Genomic DNA, 17033 nt, shown 5'->3' on the forward strand with positions numbered 1-17033 from the left:
TATGCAATCTATATATAATTATATATAATAAATATATATTAAATAGAAACTGATTTGTAACTTTTTTGCCCTAATATATTCATCTTTTAAGCCAAAAAAGCTTAATTCTTTTAAGAAGAAAAATAACTAATTTCTGTGATTGTTTCCTGTGTTTATGCATTTATGCCTTGAAAAAATAGAAGTAACATTACAGTAGATGAAGGGAATTTTATATATATAATATCTATATTTCTATATATAAAATATGTAAGATATTATATATATAAAATATAATACAGTATTTAAGATACAACATTTAAGATAAATATTTTATATGATATATGCAACATATAATGTGCATCATATAATATACATTTGATATGTGTTTAAATATGATTCTAGTTCTATTAACAATCACTATCTAATGAATCTTCCATTATGAATTTAAATAATGATTGTTCGTTTATTCAATGGATTTTTTTTTTTTTTTGTCTAGAGAAATTTTAACAGCAATTTCTCAGGAATATTTCTAGGAAAGCCCATTAAATGTTTTACATATAATACATGGATACTTTAAAATAAAAAAATTGCTTAAAGTCACTATAATTTCTTATTGCTATATGAACATTCTCATGTGCTTTCCTTGGGAAGATGATAATTTCTGAGATACTTGTTAGGAACTTTTAGTTATTCCTTTTGTTTTCAAGTATAGATTCAGGAATGATATAAGCTTTCCAGTAATAGCAAACTCTTTGACTTCCTATCTCAGGCACTTAGCCATTGGATACAAAGCATACCATAGACACCTATTGAAGAAATGAAGAGAGAGAGAGAGAGAGTTTAATAGGTGTGCTCTCTTTTCATTCCTCTAGATGTTTCATAGTTTATTCCTCACAGTAAATTAGAACATCAGAGTTCAAAGCATTTGGAGCCTTTGAGCTTAATTGCCTACAGAAATATCAACACTCACTGAAACTCAGTTTAATGTGTAACTTTTTTTTTTTTTTTTTAATTTTTTATTTATTTATGATAGTCACAGAGAGAGAGAGAGAGGCAGAGACACAGGCGGAGGGAGAAGCAGGCTCCATGCACCGGGAGCCTGATGTGGGATTCGATCCCGGGTCTCCAGGATCGCGCCCTGGGCCAAAGGCAGGCGCCAAACCACTGCGCCACCCAGGGATCCCCAATGTGTAACTTTTATACCAAATAAGGCACTATGTCTTGGAAACACCCAAATTTCTGTCCCCACTCAGTCTCTTACTGTTTGACAATGAGCAAATTACATAAATTTGCCAACTCTCTTTTCTCAAAATAATACTAAAACTATACGATTCTCAGTAGGCTGTCTCTTATCCAGTTAGTCAACAGTGATTATTAAGATACTAATACATGGCCAGGTGCTAAAATGCTACTTTACAGAATTGTTTTATAGAATAATATGCAAAGTACTTGGTCTGGAGTAAGATCTTTTTTTTTTTTTATTTTTTTTGGAGTAAGATCTTAATAATTAAAAAATTATTTGTATTTGCAAAGAGTCAAAGACAGTGGAGACTGTAGTTTATTCAAGTCTAGCTGTTATTTCATAGCAAGGGTGTAGTGACATCTGCTGCATCTTTCTCTGACCTGAGCAGACAGGGTATGGAGTAGTGATTAAGATGATGAGCTCTGAAGTGGGACTAGTCAATTTGTGTCTGGCTTCTGCACCCACCGGATGAGCAACCAGGGGCAAGTGTTTTGCTATTTTTTTTTAACTTCTGTGTCTTTGTTTTGTTTTGTTTTGTTTTGCAGTGAGGATGAAGAAAGTAACACCTGAATCATTTCATGCCATGAGGATTAAATGAATCAATATAGAGACAGTACTTAGAATCAATATAGATACGGTACTAAGAAGTACTAGAAATTTTTTTTTGCTGTTATCTGCCCTATATTTTATTGCATTTTGTTTCTGCTCTTATACAATGCATACAGTCTTTTGAAAGTAGACAGTTTTTAAATTTAAGACAAAAGATGAAAATTGAGATCACTTTAGTGATATTTGGTGAATTCATCAAATGCTTAATATTAACTCTTAATCTGAGTTTTGTTAATGTGTATAATGAAAATACCCGTTTTCTGTTATTACTAATGTATCTTTATTGAGTGGACACTGACACTACTGTTGTGTTATGTATTAAACCAAACTGAAAGTGAATATGGAAAGAGACTTTTAATTTCATCTTGTCACTCAGCACACATTCATTGATCATCTGTTGATACTGTGCTAGTATTTGGATTATCAAATAATACAAAGTAAATAATATTAGCATAATGGCATTCCAAGTCTTTCGGAAACCTACCCCTATACGATAAAGCCACCAACAAATGGATGTGAAAATTTCCCATCCAAAGTGAAAAATGGCCCACATATTTCTTAAGGCAGGGAGGCAAAGTTTCATAGAGAAGGCAGTGCTTGAGTGCTGAACTCAAGTAAGAGTTCATTAGGCAAACTAAAGGAAAAGGAATTCCAAGATAGGGATGCAAAGCACAGAGATACAAAACAATAGCACACATTGGGGTGAAGTAGAGTTACTAACCTCTTGTTAGGCTGTAATGTGTGGAGGAAGCTCAGAAGAGATAAGTCTTGAGAACTGGGCAAGGACACGATCATAAAGAGATTTTTAAGACTGGTGATAACTTGAGTTTTATTTTGTAGGCTGTGAATTGTTTCAAGCATCAGAATGATCTAGTCAGAATTACATTTTAGAAAAGCAATTGATGGAAAGAAAGCAATAAGACTAGAAGAAGTATTAGTTTAGGTTATTGCAAATAGGAAATGGACATATAAAATCAATTTGATTTTTACTGAATGGGATAAAACACTTTCTGATAATTGCAATTCATCTCATTGTAAAGTTGGAATTTAAATATTTCAAGGGAGCATGCACTTTTGAGACATACTGATAAGTATGATAGTAAATAGTATTTTGATTTCTTGTTTCAAAACTTATATTTGTACAATGTGTTAATCGCCCCCCATTTAGGATTTAATTTTTTATAGCATAGAATTTTATGTCAATAATTTTAAACACTTAGGTTGAGAGTGTTAGGTTACAAAACAATTATATATATTAGAAGTCTAGAATTTAGAGTTGCTTTTAGATTAATGTAATACTTAGCTATTTATTTATTTATTTGTTTATTTATTTATTTATTTATTTGGGAGGGTGGGTAAGTAAGGGGCAGAGAGGGAGGGAGAGAATCCCAAGCAGGCTCCATGCCCAGCACAGGGCCAACAGCGGAGCTCTGTATCACAACCCTGAGATCATGACCTGAGCCGAAATCAAGAGTTGGACAGTTAATTGACCCAGTCATGCAGGTGCCCCTATTTAGCAATTTTGTTAAATTGAAATGGGAATGCCATATTTCATCACTATATATGCAGAAAATTTTTATGCCTAAAATGTTTTTCTCATCTAAATTTATTTCTCCTATATTTAAAATTAATATTTGAATCTTCTAGAAGAGTAGCAAAGTACAGTTCATTTTCTTTTTTTTTTAAGATTTTATTTATTTATTCATGAGAGACACAGAGAGAGAGGCAGAGATACAGGGAGAGGGAGAAGCAAGCTCCATGCAGGAAGCCTGATGTGGGACTTGATCCCAGTACTCCAGGATCATGCCCTGCACCGAAGACAGGTGCTCAACCACTGAGCCACCCTGGCGTCCCTTCATTTCATTTTTTAAATAAATAATAGCATCCTAATGTATTATTGTGAAATGCTGTGATTAAATAGTTGATGGGTAGCTGACTATTTGTGAAATTTGAATTATTAAAATAGAAATTGATGCCGTATAACTTTAAATTTTCTTTGGTCTTTTAAGAATTATTAATGGTGCCATGACTGTACCATTAACTCAGAAGTTAAGTAGAACTTGTGATGTAGAAGAATCTCTTTACCTGATGGGGCTCAGATTATTCTAATAGATATAGCTTTATAAGCCTTTTAATCCCATATATTTCTTAAATAAATTTTAGTTTGCTTACTGAATAAATTATTTAAATCTGTTTAATCAATTCTCAAGAAATAAAAAAACAAAACAAAAAACCTCTATTGGGCTGGGAATTTGACAACATACAACAGCTGATCCTTATTATTTGTGGATTGTGTATTTGTGAATTTGCTACAATATATTTCTAACCCCAAAATCAATACTTGTGGCCCTTCATGACCATTTGTGGACATGCACAGAGCACTGCATTGGCCAAATGCATACATTCCCACGTGAGGTCAAACAAGGTGATGATCTTGTTTCAGCCCTCATACTGTAGACTGTCCTTTTTGCAGTCTATTTAGGGCCACACTTTTCACCTTTTTTTTTTTTTTTTTTTTTTTTTTTTGCTTTTTGTTTATGATTTCACTGGTTAAAATGGCCCCCAAGCACAATGCTGAAGTATTGTGGAGTGTTCCTCAGTACAAGAGGCTGTGATGTGTCTTATGGAGAAATACATGTGTTAGGTAAGTTTCATTCGGGCCTGAGTTATAGTGCTGTTGGCTGTGAGTTCAATGAGTTAATGAAGCCTTAACTCTTGTTAAGCCTGTGAGTATCAATGTCTTAAAATGTTAAAGGATCTTTAAACAGAAACACACACAAAAACAAGGTTATGTATTGATTAGGTGATGAAAATATTGTGACTAGCGTCTCCCAGGAAACTTAAGGTTTTATTTCCCTTAGGAGCAATTGTTCAGTATTTGCTGATTCAGTGGTTGCAGCAACTTAATAGGATACAACTACTGAGGATAATACAAATTGACTGTATTTACAATTCCCAACTGGTAACTTTGGCATTATGATAGAAGATGCATAAACAAACAGTGTTTTGCTTTCATGCATACATGTGTGTGTATTAAGCAAGATTAAAAATATATTTAGTTTCTTATTTTTGAGCAGAAAACTTCTGAGTCACGTGTCATGCTACGTCAAGTAGATATGAAATCTAACATCTAAAACTTTGTGAAATTAACATCTAAAACTTCTCAATCTCTTGGGTAGTGAAAATAAGCTGGGTTCTGTCAGAAAGAGAACAATCTAAAAGTTTGTTCATCTTAAAATTAATAAACAGTAAAACTAAGGCATTTGTAGCAGCCTAGATGCAGTAATCTTCTCTCACATCCTGGAATATATATTTTGAATGTGAATAAATAAGGGATTCACATATACATGGAAGGAAAAGTTCTGTACCACATATTACCAAAACAAAACAAAATGAAACGATAGAAGAATGTAGAATAAAGTAAATTATTAATGAGACATAGAATTAACTTAGGATCAGGGACTAAATATGGTGTACTGGAAAATCAGATTAGGATGCTAAACTTAGATAAATCTGAAAGGATAAATCTAGCTTTCTCTATAAATCTCCTATTAACCTAAAACAAAGAGAATTTAATTTCCAATTCAAATTTAGTTAAAAACATTGATCAAGTATATACTAATAGCACAATGGTGTTTATCCAGACTTGCATCATACAGAAATTAATATACTTATTTTTAGAAATAATTTGAAGTGGCATAAAACAGCACTATAATTAATGCAATATTTGAGATTCTTAATGCATATAATTAGATAATGAGCAATAATAATTATATGTTATCCAGTAAATTTATACACTAAAGAGATCTCATTTTTCTACATCATTTAATTATAGTCAATTTGTGTTTTTTTGTATTATTTATAAGAAAAACAACTTTTTAAAATTTACTTAAGAAATGTATCTAGTATGAAGAGAGCTTGGATAGTAACGCAGAAATGTGACTATGACAAGACTCTGGTTCAAAATCCAATGGTGAAGACAGACACATACACCATTCCTGAAATTCTGGATTATTTACTCTTTCATTCTCATAACCGTCATATGAGGTAGATACTATTTTCCCTAAATAAATGAAAGCTTACCCATATACTTATATAAGAGACTTACACTTCTAAAGAATTAAAGTAACCCTTTTAAGTTTAGTGTTTGTAAGGATATGTTCAGTGAATTTTAATTGAGGCTAGAATTGTAACTTCATGTTGTACAAATAATTTGATTTCTATGACCTATCTTGAGTAATACAACTAAAACATTCTCTATAATTGTAGATATAATCAGTCATACTTAGAGAACATGTTGAAAATTATTTTAAGATATATAAATAATGAAAAAGGGAAAATTTTACTTAATCATTATTAATTTATACTTAATTTATATCTTAGTTCGTATTTTTGTTTTATTGGCATGATTAATGTGAGTATAATTAACATTACTTTTAGTAACCATATTACATAATGGTTTTCAAATACATTATTAATATGAAACTACTTTTGCCTTTTTAGAAATATGTTATCTTACTTTATAGAAGTATAGCATCATACCCTGGGGATTTAATAACAATATGCTATAGGAATATTTACATAAAAATTTCATTTGCCTCCAGGCAGAGTTAATGCTCCCTTCCTGTGTAACTATAATGCTGTAGTTATGTAGGAGAGTTGCAGGAATGAGACAAGAGTTTGAATCTCAGCTTTATAGTTTACTAATTTAGTAGTTTTGGGCAATACACTCAGCCTATCTACTCCTAGATTTTTTTGCATCAGACAAATGGAAATAAAGTATCTTATAGTTTTGTTTATTAAATTAAATAATACATTTATAATCTATTAAGACAATCTGAAATATAAGTACTGGGTAGATGAATATATTTTATATACAGTATTATGAGCAAATTAATGACTCATGGTAGCCAAAACTAGTAAACTGATCAGAGGTTCAATAAAGAGCTGGTGAATGAATGAATGAAAGCTCTTACTTATCATATGGACCTAAAATGAGTCAAGAGATATTTACTAAGTAACCATGTGTCAAAAAATAAATAAATAATCCCTAACTATACGATTTCACCAAATATGAAAATATTTTTCTTTAAAAAATAATTAATGCGTGTTAAATGCTTAGTCTATGTTAAACATTGTTCTAAGGACTTTCCGTATTATATCATCTTATTAACTCATAATGTCTCTTGGGTAGGTATTATTTTTAAACACATTGATAGAGAAATTGAGAAAAAATGAGGCAAAGTATTGTGTCCTCATTCACAGTCCAGTGACTGAGTTAGAATTCAAATCTAACTCCAAAATTTTAATTCTTACCACCTGTATGCTGTACTTTCTCTATTATGAACTTGCTTTATTTTGAATGATCTAGAAATAAAGGAATATGAGGATCCACTAAACTTGTATTTAACTCCCTTTGTTGTCGTTTTTCATGATTTTATGTAAAGGTCTACAAAATTTAGAAAGGTAAACATGATATTGCATGTTTTTAACTATAAATTGTAGGAAAAACCCATTTCACAGAGTATTTAATAAAATGCATTACACAGATTTATGTTGTAGGTTTAGGGTTATACCCATATCAGTTCCTTACTGTTGAATCAGTAACACTAAACAAGTATTAACTAATGTAAAACTTGAAGTCACGTTAGATCTGTGCTGTCATTTTTGTTTTATTTTACTATAAGTGATTTTTAATTTGGATGGTTTCTGGATAAGTAACAGCTCAAGAAAAAAAATAGTTCAAGGATTTAGAGTATCTGGAACATAGAACATCACTGTACTTCATGGAATGGAAGTATTGGCTACTGATTGTAAGCAAGGCACATCTTCAGAATCTTAACATGTCTAGGCACCCCCTAGCTCTTGGCGACTTAGTGTCGAAGAAGAAAAGTATGTATGGTCTCTGTTGCATGTATTTTGTAGAAAATGAGCACTTGGTCTACATTCTTGGAATTCAAAGCAAACAAACAAATTATATGTGTTTGTGTGTTTGTGTATAATAGGATTAATTAACCCATGTTTAATTAGCCTAATTTTAACTTCAGTAGAAAGGGAAAATCAGGTATCTGGAGACCAGGGTTGTGGCCCTATCTGAATTTTTGGTATTTGAATTTAAGTAATTCACATAATCTCTTAGACTCAGCTTTTTTCTAATGTTAAGACAAATAAGATACCATTTCTCAAGTTATATTCTTGACCATTTTATAACAACAGATACGATCTAATTTCCAAATCAAGATACCATGTTATAGAAATTTTCTTATATTAAAAAAGCAAGCATTTTCATAAAATTATCATGACTCATTTCCATTTCAGTTTTTTAGTTGCAGGATTTATGTGGATTATGGAGGGAAGGAGTCATACTTTTCTCATTAGATTTTTAACTTTACTGAATACGAAAATAACAACAACAGTTTTGCTGAATACAAGTCATTTCAAATCCCTTTTTGGACTCCTTCTAGCACAAAATGAGGGAAGGCTGTAGGGCAGATTTTAGGAAAATTCTATTCCGAATTTTAATATTTCCTCCTTTAATATTTTTAATATATTTTTAATATTGTTTGAGGAACTTTGTCATTTTTATTGAATGAAAATTAGATAGCTTCAATTCAGATTGCATCTACAGATTTTAATTTTAGAATAGTATTTAGCTACTCAAAACAATAGAAATTTATGTGAACAACAAATTAAGTAGCATAAAAAGAAAATGGTCAACAAATCACTGCTGAGATTCTTAAAAGGTTATATATCCTTAAAGATCTTTTGGGGTGCTTGGGTGGCTTAGTTGGTTAAGTGTCTGCCTTTGGCTCAGATCATCATCTCAGGGTTCTGGGATTGAGACCTGCATCAGGCTCCTGCGTGTTAAATGCTGTTATGAATTGCTCCTTCCTCCTCAAGACTATCTTAGCTTTTACACTTTGCCTTTAACAAAAATTGTACCTTAATGTATATGTACGTATATGTCAACATCTTTTTATTGATTTTCAGTTTCTTGAGGACAGAGCTATATTGCATTTCTTTATATTTCATTATATCTGCATTCTTCTGTACATAGATTATGAATGCTTGTTAAAATTTGGTGAAGGCAAATATATAATAGATATCTTTACCTATAAATATGGATTGAGAAGTGAAAAACCTAGCTGCAGAGCCAGCTGGTTATTTTTCAAGACTACTCTGTACACCTTTATTTTTAAATTTTATTTATTTGAGAGAGAACAAGAGTGCACAAGCAAAGGGGAGGAGCCAGAGGTAGAGAGAGCAGCGACTTCCCTCTGAGCAGGGAGCCCGAAGCAGGACTCAATTCTAGGACCCTAAGATCATGACCTGAGCTGAAACAGATGCTTAACCAGCTGAGCCACCCTGGTGCCCCTGTGTACACCTTTTAATTCACTTTCATCTTCCTGCCTTCTAGATGTCTCATGTCCTTCTTTTGTTTTCTTTAGAAGACTGAAAAAGAGGCTCAGAGGAGGTTAGATATCTCCTTACTAGTGTGGTAATATGAAATTCGTGGGAATATAAAGATGGGTAATGACCTGTGTTGTTTTAGTCGTCTGTTATCTCCTTGCTTCTTCCCTGCCCACCTTTAGAGAATGGAGTATACTTTCCTTATCTTTCCAGGGATACAAAAATCCCTTGATAAAAGTAAAAACAAAGCAAAACAACCACAACAAAAACAAAAAGGGCCCTATGATGCAATTGAAACTATTTTCTGTTATTTTAAGGGGAAAAAGTATTGCTTAAAAATCTATCACAGCAGTTTTATAGGTATTGTTTTTCAAGGCTAGGCTGTCACACAGTTATGGCTATGGTAATGGTTGGTAACACAACTCATTCAGCTACCTAAGGAGATTTTTTTTGTCTTGCTTTCTCTCTGAGGAAGCCAGCTCGTCTTACTTGAATGGATTAAAATGCAGCACAAATGTGGTTTATGTGTTTGGCTGTGCGTTAGAATTACCTTGAAGGCTTGTTAAAATAAGACTCTTAGGCTACTCTTAAGAGATTCTGGTTCAGTAGAGGTGACTGTGTCCTGTTTGTAGTTTTAAAAATGCCAATCCCCCATGTGATCCAGATGTAGGCAACTCCTGGACCAGTATTTAGTAGAATCCTTCTGCATCTGTATGAGTGAGGCTGTGTACTGGTGAATTATTAGAGGATCTTTCCAAATCTATGCTATAGGGCAAGTCCAAAATCTTCCTTCTTTTTTTTTTTTTTTTTTTTTTTTTTTTACAGAGCTCTACCCTATTTATTCCTTCATTCCTTGTATTTCCCATTCTTCCTAAAAAATTAATTAAATAGGGACCATCAGTGTTCAGATGTGATTAATTTAACATGGCTCCTGCTCTTTACCTGTTCACAGTATAGGTAGAGAACCACACAAATTAATAAGTAAAATTATTACGTAAGGTATTTGGAATATATGTACAAAGTCATTTGGGAAGAAGCATAATAAAGTAATAAATTTTGTCATGGTGGGCAAAGTCTACATAAAATTAAAAATGTTAATAATAGCAAACACATAATACTGTGATTACAAGTTCTTTTTATATATGAATCTTTAGATTAGAACAATCCTGAGATAGGTACTATTATATATATTATATATATTATATATATTATATATTATAATGTATATTATTATATACTGTTATTATCCCCATATTAAATGTGAGGAATGTGATACAAAATGAGGTCATATACTTGTCCCAGATCTTAGTCTTGAACGGTAGAGCAAGGAACCATATCCAAGCAATCATGATTTAGAATTTGTGCTCTTAGTTAAAGTAAGTGATGGAGGAGGCAGTATTTCAGCAGATACTAAAGGAAAGGAAAAATCGTTTCACAAAAAGAAAGGAAAGATGGAAAGGCAAATCCAAAAAGAAGCTATGAAAGATTTCAGAAGGACAGTCTTCCTTCTAAAGGAAGAGTTAGTCTGAAGAAATAAATATGAAATGAGTATAAATACCGTGACAATTTATCACTTTCTTTTATGGCTCTACTTTCCTTTGTTGTTCCTCTAGCCAATAAGTTTCAACCATTTGTTTATTTGGATTTGCAGTGTTATTTTGGGCAGAGCATGAATCATGATGTGGGCCCTTCTGGACACTTTTGAAATTCTTCCATGATCTCTAGAGATGACAATGAAAAATTTTAGAAATAGTAATGATTATTATTGGTAAAGTTGCACCTGCTTTTAGAATAGCTTAAAAATGTATATCAGTGACTCAGTGTTGAACTAAAATGCTATATTGAATCTTAGGTGGAAGAATGTAGTTACAAGATCAGTATTGTTTCATGTAATTCACTGTTTGGGAGGCTGAAGCAGCAGCATATTATATATCAAGTTCTGGATGATAGGAAGTTGTACAAAGTTGATAGGATCTTGGATACTAAAAGAAATAATCTTGGACCCTAGAATATTAGAATTCAAATTAATTTTGACAGATTTGAGAAATATTCAGCTTTATAGTAGACGAATAGGACCAATTCAGAGTATACGTTGAGTATAAGATGGATGAAAAGATAGAAAGTGACTAGCCAAGAGTCATATTGTAGAAATTACCTGAGATTAAGGGCTAGCAAAAGGCTCTGATTGCTTCATTTATATTAATTGAGCATAAGTCTGGATTTTTGTTTGTAATGAAGATCACCGTAATTTGATTTACATATGACTTGTGAAATACATATGAAACGTATTAGGGATTATCTGATATAGGCAAACCAGTTTCTAACAGTAAAGGTATAAAAATAACTTCATAGGTGTGGTTTGTGCCCATCAGCAATACATTTTTTGAAGTTAGGTATTCGATGCAAATAATTTTTGAAATCGATTATCATAGTCATTACACCAAAGAGAATTTTTGTGAGGGAGATAAGTAAGTCCATTTTTAAAGAGCACATTTTAACTTTTGGGGTGAACGTTACACTGCAATTCTTTGTTAGAATTAGTTTGGCAAATGATTCATGTGATATTTCCAGCAGAGAAATCTGCTAAGTATTCTTCCCAATGTGGTTGCTTAAATAGTTAAATCTTCTGCAATCAGAGAACTCCCACTGAACTAGTGATTATCTGTATGATATATTCTAATGTACTGAGCAACTGTGTAAAGATCATGTGGATTGATTGTTCATTTTACTAACTTCTTAAAGGGATTGAGTGGAAAAATTACACAGTGTACCGTTCATTGTACAAAATCTGCTTTTTGGTAAAAGCAGAACGTCTTAAAAGAATGTGGAATTTAGAAATGTAATTTTCATTACATGTTGGAACAGATTTTCTTATTTGGGAAAACATCATTGAAATCAGAGGGTGAATCTAATTCTCTAAAGAAATTTTAATTTACAGGCATTTTAGAATACATTAAAAACTGTGATCATTAGTTCTCTTTAAAAACGTACTTAAAAAACAATGAGAAGATAGATTGATTAGCATAAATATAAAACCGAAGCATTTAACAAATAGTTTAAGTATATCTTCCAGATTCTAAATTCCTTTTCCCAGACTTCAACACTGCTTCTGCAATAAAGATTAAAAACTCTCAATTGATAAATATTATCCTTGTGGAAATACTGATCATTTGTGTTGAAAAAATATGAAAATTGTTACATAATTCTGGCCCATTTTAAAAATTAAATGATGGAGTTGACTCTTGATAACTACAATATCATTTACAATTAAAATATTGATTTACATATAAGCATATTTGTGTGTGCTTATCTGACTGTAAGCAAAAAATATCAAAAAGAGCTAATTCTTTTGATTTCAATATTAAGTTGCTTAACTAACCATTATAGTAACATTGGATGATACTACTTATGTCAAGACTCTACAGAGTTTTCTACTAGTGGAGTTGGGAAGATAATTTTGGAATGTAATGGTTTTAAAAATATAAACGATTTAATTTAATATGGAAATGTAAGTCCGAACATTTGTTTATTAAATTAGGAATTAAATTTTATTGAATGCCTGCATTGCACTTTAGAAGAAGACATGTAGAGGAAGGTAGATTAAAGCTGAACACTACACAGACCCTTTAGATTTTTTTTTTCTTGTTTCTTTCTTTCTTTCTTTTCTTTTTCTTTCTTTTTTTTTTTTATTCTGGTAGTAAAGACATTAACAATAGGGTGACAGCAGTATACTCAGCAAAGGGAATTTTTGTGATAATTCCCTTACTCTATTTTTCATCACCCTACTTATGACCTCTACCTTAAGAAGCTAAATTGTGAGGAGCAGAACTTTATTAAAACGCCACAGGATTAGACTGGTTGATTTTTCCTCAAAGAAATATAGCTGAATGAAGACATGAAAGCTTTACCCTTCACAAATTTCTGATCCTTCTTTGGTCCGTAGGTATCTCAAGACTTCCTTCCTGGTGCCTAAGACATCTCTAGGACACTAGTATATTTACATCATAATAATAGCTACTAATGGAAGGTCAGCTGAGACTTTGCTAATAATAATAGTAGCCTTTATTTAAAGCTCTTTGTATGTGCCAGACGTCCTTCTAAGCATATTACATTGAATGCCTAAGACATTTTGTCAGGTAGGCTACTGCTGTAATTGCTGCCATTACCATGAGAAAAGGGAGACACAGAGAGGTTAAGTAACTTGCCCAAGAACACACAATACTGAGAAGCCAATATTCTTCTAACTTAGGCAGTTTGGCTCCATTGTGTAGATTTTTCTTCACTTGTGCTCTGGATAACACTGGCTAAAATTATAGGTCCACAGCCTATGAAATTCAAAGTATTTCTCTAGAACTTTGTGCATTCACAGTAATGCTCTTTTTTCTTTTTCTCTTCTTCTTTTTTTTTTTTAATGCTCCCTTCTGCTATTTACAGATATACAATTACTTATCCCTACCACATCAACCAGAGCTTCTTACTTGATTTCCACAAGAGAAAAATCCCTATTCATAACAAAGGGTTTGTTATGGTAAAGGAGGGTCTAAATTTAGTTTAGCAAAGCTGAACACTTTGAATGTAACATAAGCATTCACATTCTCAGAATTTTTTTTTTTGCTCCTTCATTCCAACACGATGCCCAGCTCCTGTTGCTCTACAGATTCCCGTATAGAGATTCCCCTAAATATTCCTCTACATATTAGAGATTCCCCTACAGATTAGAGATTCCCCTATAGATTCCCCTATAGATTCCCCTACAGATTAGAGATTCCCCTATAGAAATTCCCCTACAGATTTCCCTTCCAATTTTGTAATATCATCCTGGTTTTCTCAGTCCTTACCTCTTGGGAATGAAATGATTCTTGTCTCACGCAAAGCAGTCTCTTTCAGTGTTTTCCTTCATGGCCTTACTTTGAGATTTCACCTTTTTTACCTCAACCCGTCTTAACTTTTGGGTATTATCCCAAGGCAGCACTTCACACCCTTAGCTAAGGACTCTGGGAGTAGCAGTCAGAGTGATAGAATTTTAAACAACTTTCCCTACCACTTTATTAGGTGCTCATTATGAAGTGTGTGTTTTATAACGTGGCTTCTCATTCTCCCGACCTTCCCATGAGGTGGGTTTTATCATTCTCATTTTACAGATGAAGAAACTAAGGTCCAAGAAAATCAATTGGCTTGTCCAAGGTTTCAAAACCATTAAGTGCAATAGTGCACATCCCGGCTCAGATTCTGAAGTCCAGACTCTTTCCAAAACTGTCTTATCATTTAGGTCATGAATATTCTTAAATACGTTATTTAACCTAAGTATTTTGTCATTAAATGCTTTCTTTGCATGCATATAGGTTCCTTTTCCTTTGAAAAAGCTCAATTCAGTAGCTGTTCTATAAAAATGAGAACGGATGGCCATTTTGCCTACTCTAATATAACAATAATTGAGCCTCCATAGCTCTGAGTACCATTTTTAAAGTTAGAATAGAAGTGTAGCAGAAAGGCTGCTTTAATTAGTTTTCTTTCTATAGAGCTCGGAAATATAAAGGTAAATATACGTGAAAAAGATATTTTAGTTTCTGAATCACTTTATTTTCTGAACTTCAGAGGACCTTATGAATGAGAATACCATCCTTTTATTGAACAATAAGTAACATGAAGAATATTGTAAACATACATGTATATATTTATTTTATATAGTGTAAGTTATATATGTAAGTGATATAGTAGGTTATGATTAAAGGTCAAATCAGTCTCCTAATGCAACTTAAGAATTTTGAATGTTTGAATGTATGTATGGAGTCAAATGTAAAATCTCTCTAGAAAATTAGGAATTGAAGGTTGTAACATTTGCCATTTGAGAAGATAATTATTCTCTAGATATTCAATAAAGTTTGTGCCCTCTGACATGGATGATTCAGAAGCAGGTGAATGCCCACTATGAAGTATTGGCTTTGAGGACAAAGACAGTAAGTGTGTCATTTGCTAAATACAACTTTTTGTTACTTAGGTTTCTAAGTGATCTTTCATTTTTATAGACATTTATTCCTGATATTCTTATCTTTAAAAGATCTGTAATGGCAAAATAACATTTTGTAATATGTTTTGTAGCAAGTTTCTAACAACAAAGTTCCTGATAAAAAAATTCACATAGTTTGTACATAAATACCCATTTCCATAAAAGCTTAGATCCTGACTGAGCCAATAGATATTTTGAAGATCTGTTATTTTTTCACTCAAACAATATTTATGTGGATTACAATACATTTAATACATAAATTAGTTTTTTTCTGAACCTTACCTTCTTTGGTCTTTTATTCTGTAGTATACTTTTCCTTGCTAAGTCAGTTCTTCAAAATATATATTTACATCTTAATGCAACTATAAATCCTCAAGAACCTACTCCTTTTCAAAATCATCAAACATCAATAATTTTTAATAAAAACTGGGAGTAATCTGGATCCAATTCTGTATTAGTTATTGTGAAGACTATTGTCCTCTTCACAACTGTCTTTTGTCTGTCATACAATAACTATGTGAGGTTATTTGAGAAATGATGAGTTCTGAGGAAGAAATAAAAATCACTAACCAAGATAGACTATCAAAACTTAGCCATAACCTCTTAGTAAAAAAAAAAAAAATGCTAGATGGCTATTAATGACATTGAATATATGCATAGAATGAAAAATTATAATGGCAGATATTTAGGAATAGTATTAGTTTCTTAATTATATATTTTCCTTATATCTTTGCCTTCTGTTAACTATTGCTGTTCAAAGAAATAATATGCCATAGCACAGGGTATGAATAGTAGGAAAATTTTGGTAAAAAATTTCTTTAATAAAATGAATTTTTCATAAGAAGTCATTTTAAATATGTTAAAAATCAGTTTTTATCTTTAAGGAATGTAAATACTGACAAGATACTTTTCAAATATAGTATTAGTGCAAAAATCATATTTAAATAAAATAGTTTGTTTTACACTTTATGTAACAATCCTAAACTAACTTTATTTAAAAGGATACCCCTTGAATCTATCTCATTTAATCCTGCTCTGATGAGAAATGAACAGTGTGATACACGTAATAAATCATAGTCACTTGACTCAGATAGTCCTGGGTCCAGATAGAGTTCTGTCGTTTGGTCATGAGGGGATATTTAGTAAGTGACTTTTCTGGTTCTCAGATCATTCATCTGTAAATAATAAGAGACACTTCTATAAGGTTGTTGTGAGAATTTTATGAGGAAGTATATACATGGCTCCTGGCAATTACAATAAACTGAATCAGTAATTGTAACATTTGAAGTTTTTCAAGCTGATTTTAGGTTATCCTTATAAAAGCCCAGTTCTTTTTTTTTTTTTAGCCCAGTTATTTTCATTTTACATCATTTTTATGAACATTTTCTAAAATATATTATCTATTTGTTTCTTTTAGTAGGCAAAATATATTAAAATATTTTAAAATTTTCCCAATAGAATTACTACCAAGAAGATGATTGATTCTTGCCTTTTTGCTCATTTTATTTAAAGATTTTATTTATTTATACATGAGAGAGACAGAGAGAGGCAGAGACATAGGCAGAGGGAGAAACAGGCTCCATGCAGGGATCCCGATGGGGGACTCGATCCCAGCGCCCCAGGATCATGATTGGAGCTGAAGGCAGATACTCAACCACTGAGCCACCCAGGTGTCCCTGGAATAGAAAATGTTTAAAAAGAAATAAATAATGCCCTATTTAAATTATAAGCAGTAGTTTTCTTGACTATACGATACAAATTCTGGTCAAAGGCCTCAGCTCATTA

At 32.0% G+C, this 17033-nt stretch overlaps 1 protein-coding gene and 1 long non-coding RNA gene across 2 annotated transcripts in view; both read left to right on the top strand.

Moving 5' to 3' along the window:
• LOC121488216 overlaps nucleotides 1-1897 on the top strand; it is a 29360-nt gene extending 27463 nt beyond the window's left edge. Inside the window, exon 3 of the long non-coding RNA XR_005986995.1 lies at nucleotides 1768-1897. This is a non-coding gene — a long non-coding RNA (uncharacterized LOC121488216). The remainder of the gene's footprint in view (nucleotides 1-1767) is intronic.
• NEGR1 (neuronal growth regulator 1) overlaps nucleotides 1-17033 on the top strand; it is an 812989-nt gene that overhangs the window by 33544 nt on the left and 762412 nt on the right. The window lies entirely within an intron of this gene.

Source organism: Vulpes lagopus, chromosome 3, assembly GCF_018345385.1.
Source record: "Vulpes lagopus strain Blue_001 chromosome 3, ASM1834538v1, whole genome shotgun sequence".
Lineage (NCBI taxonomy): Eukaryota > Metazoa > Chordata > Mammalia > Carnivora > Canidae > Vulpes > Vulpes lagopus.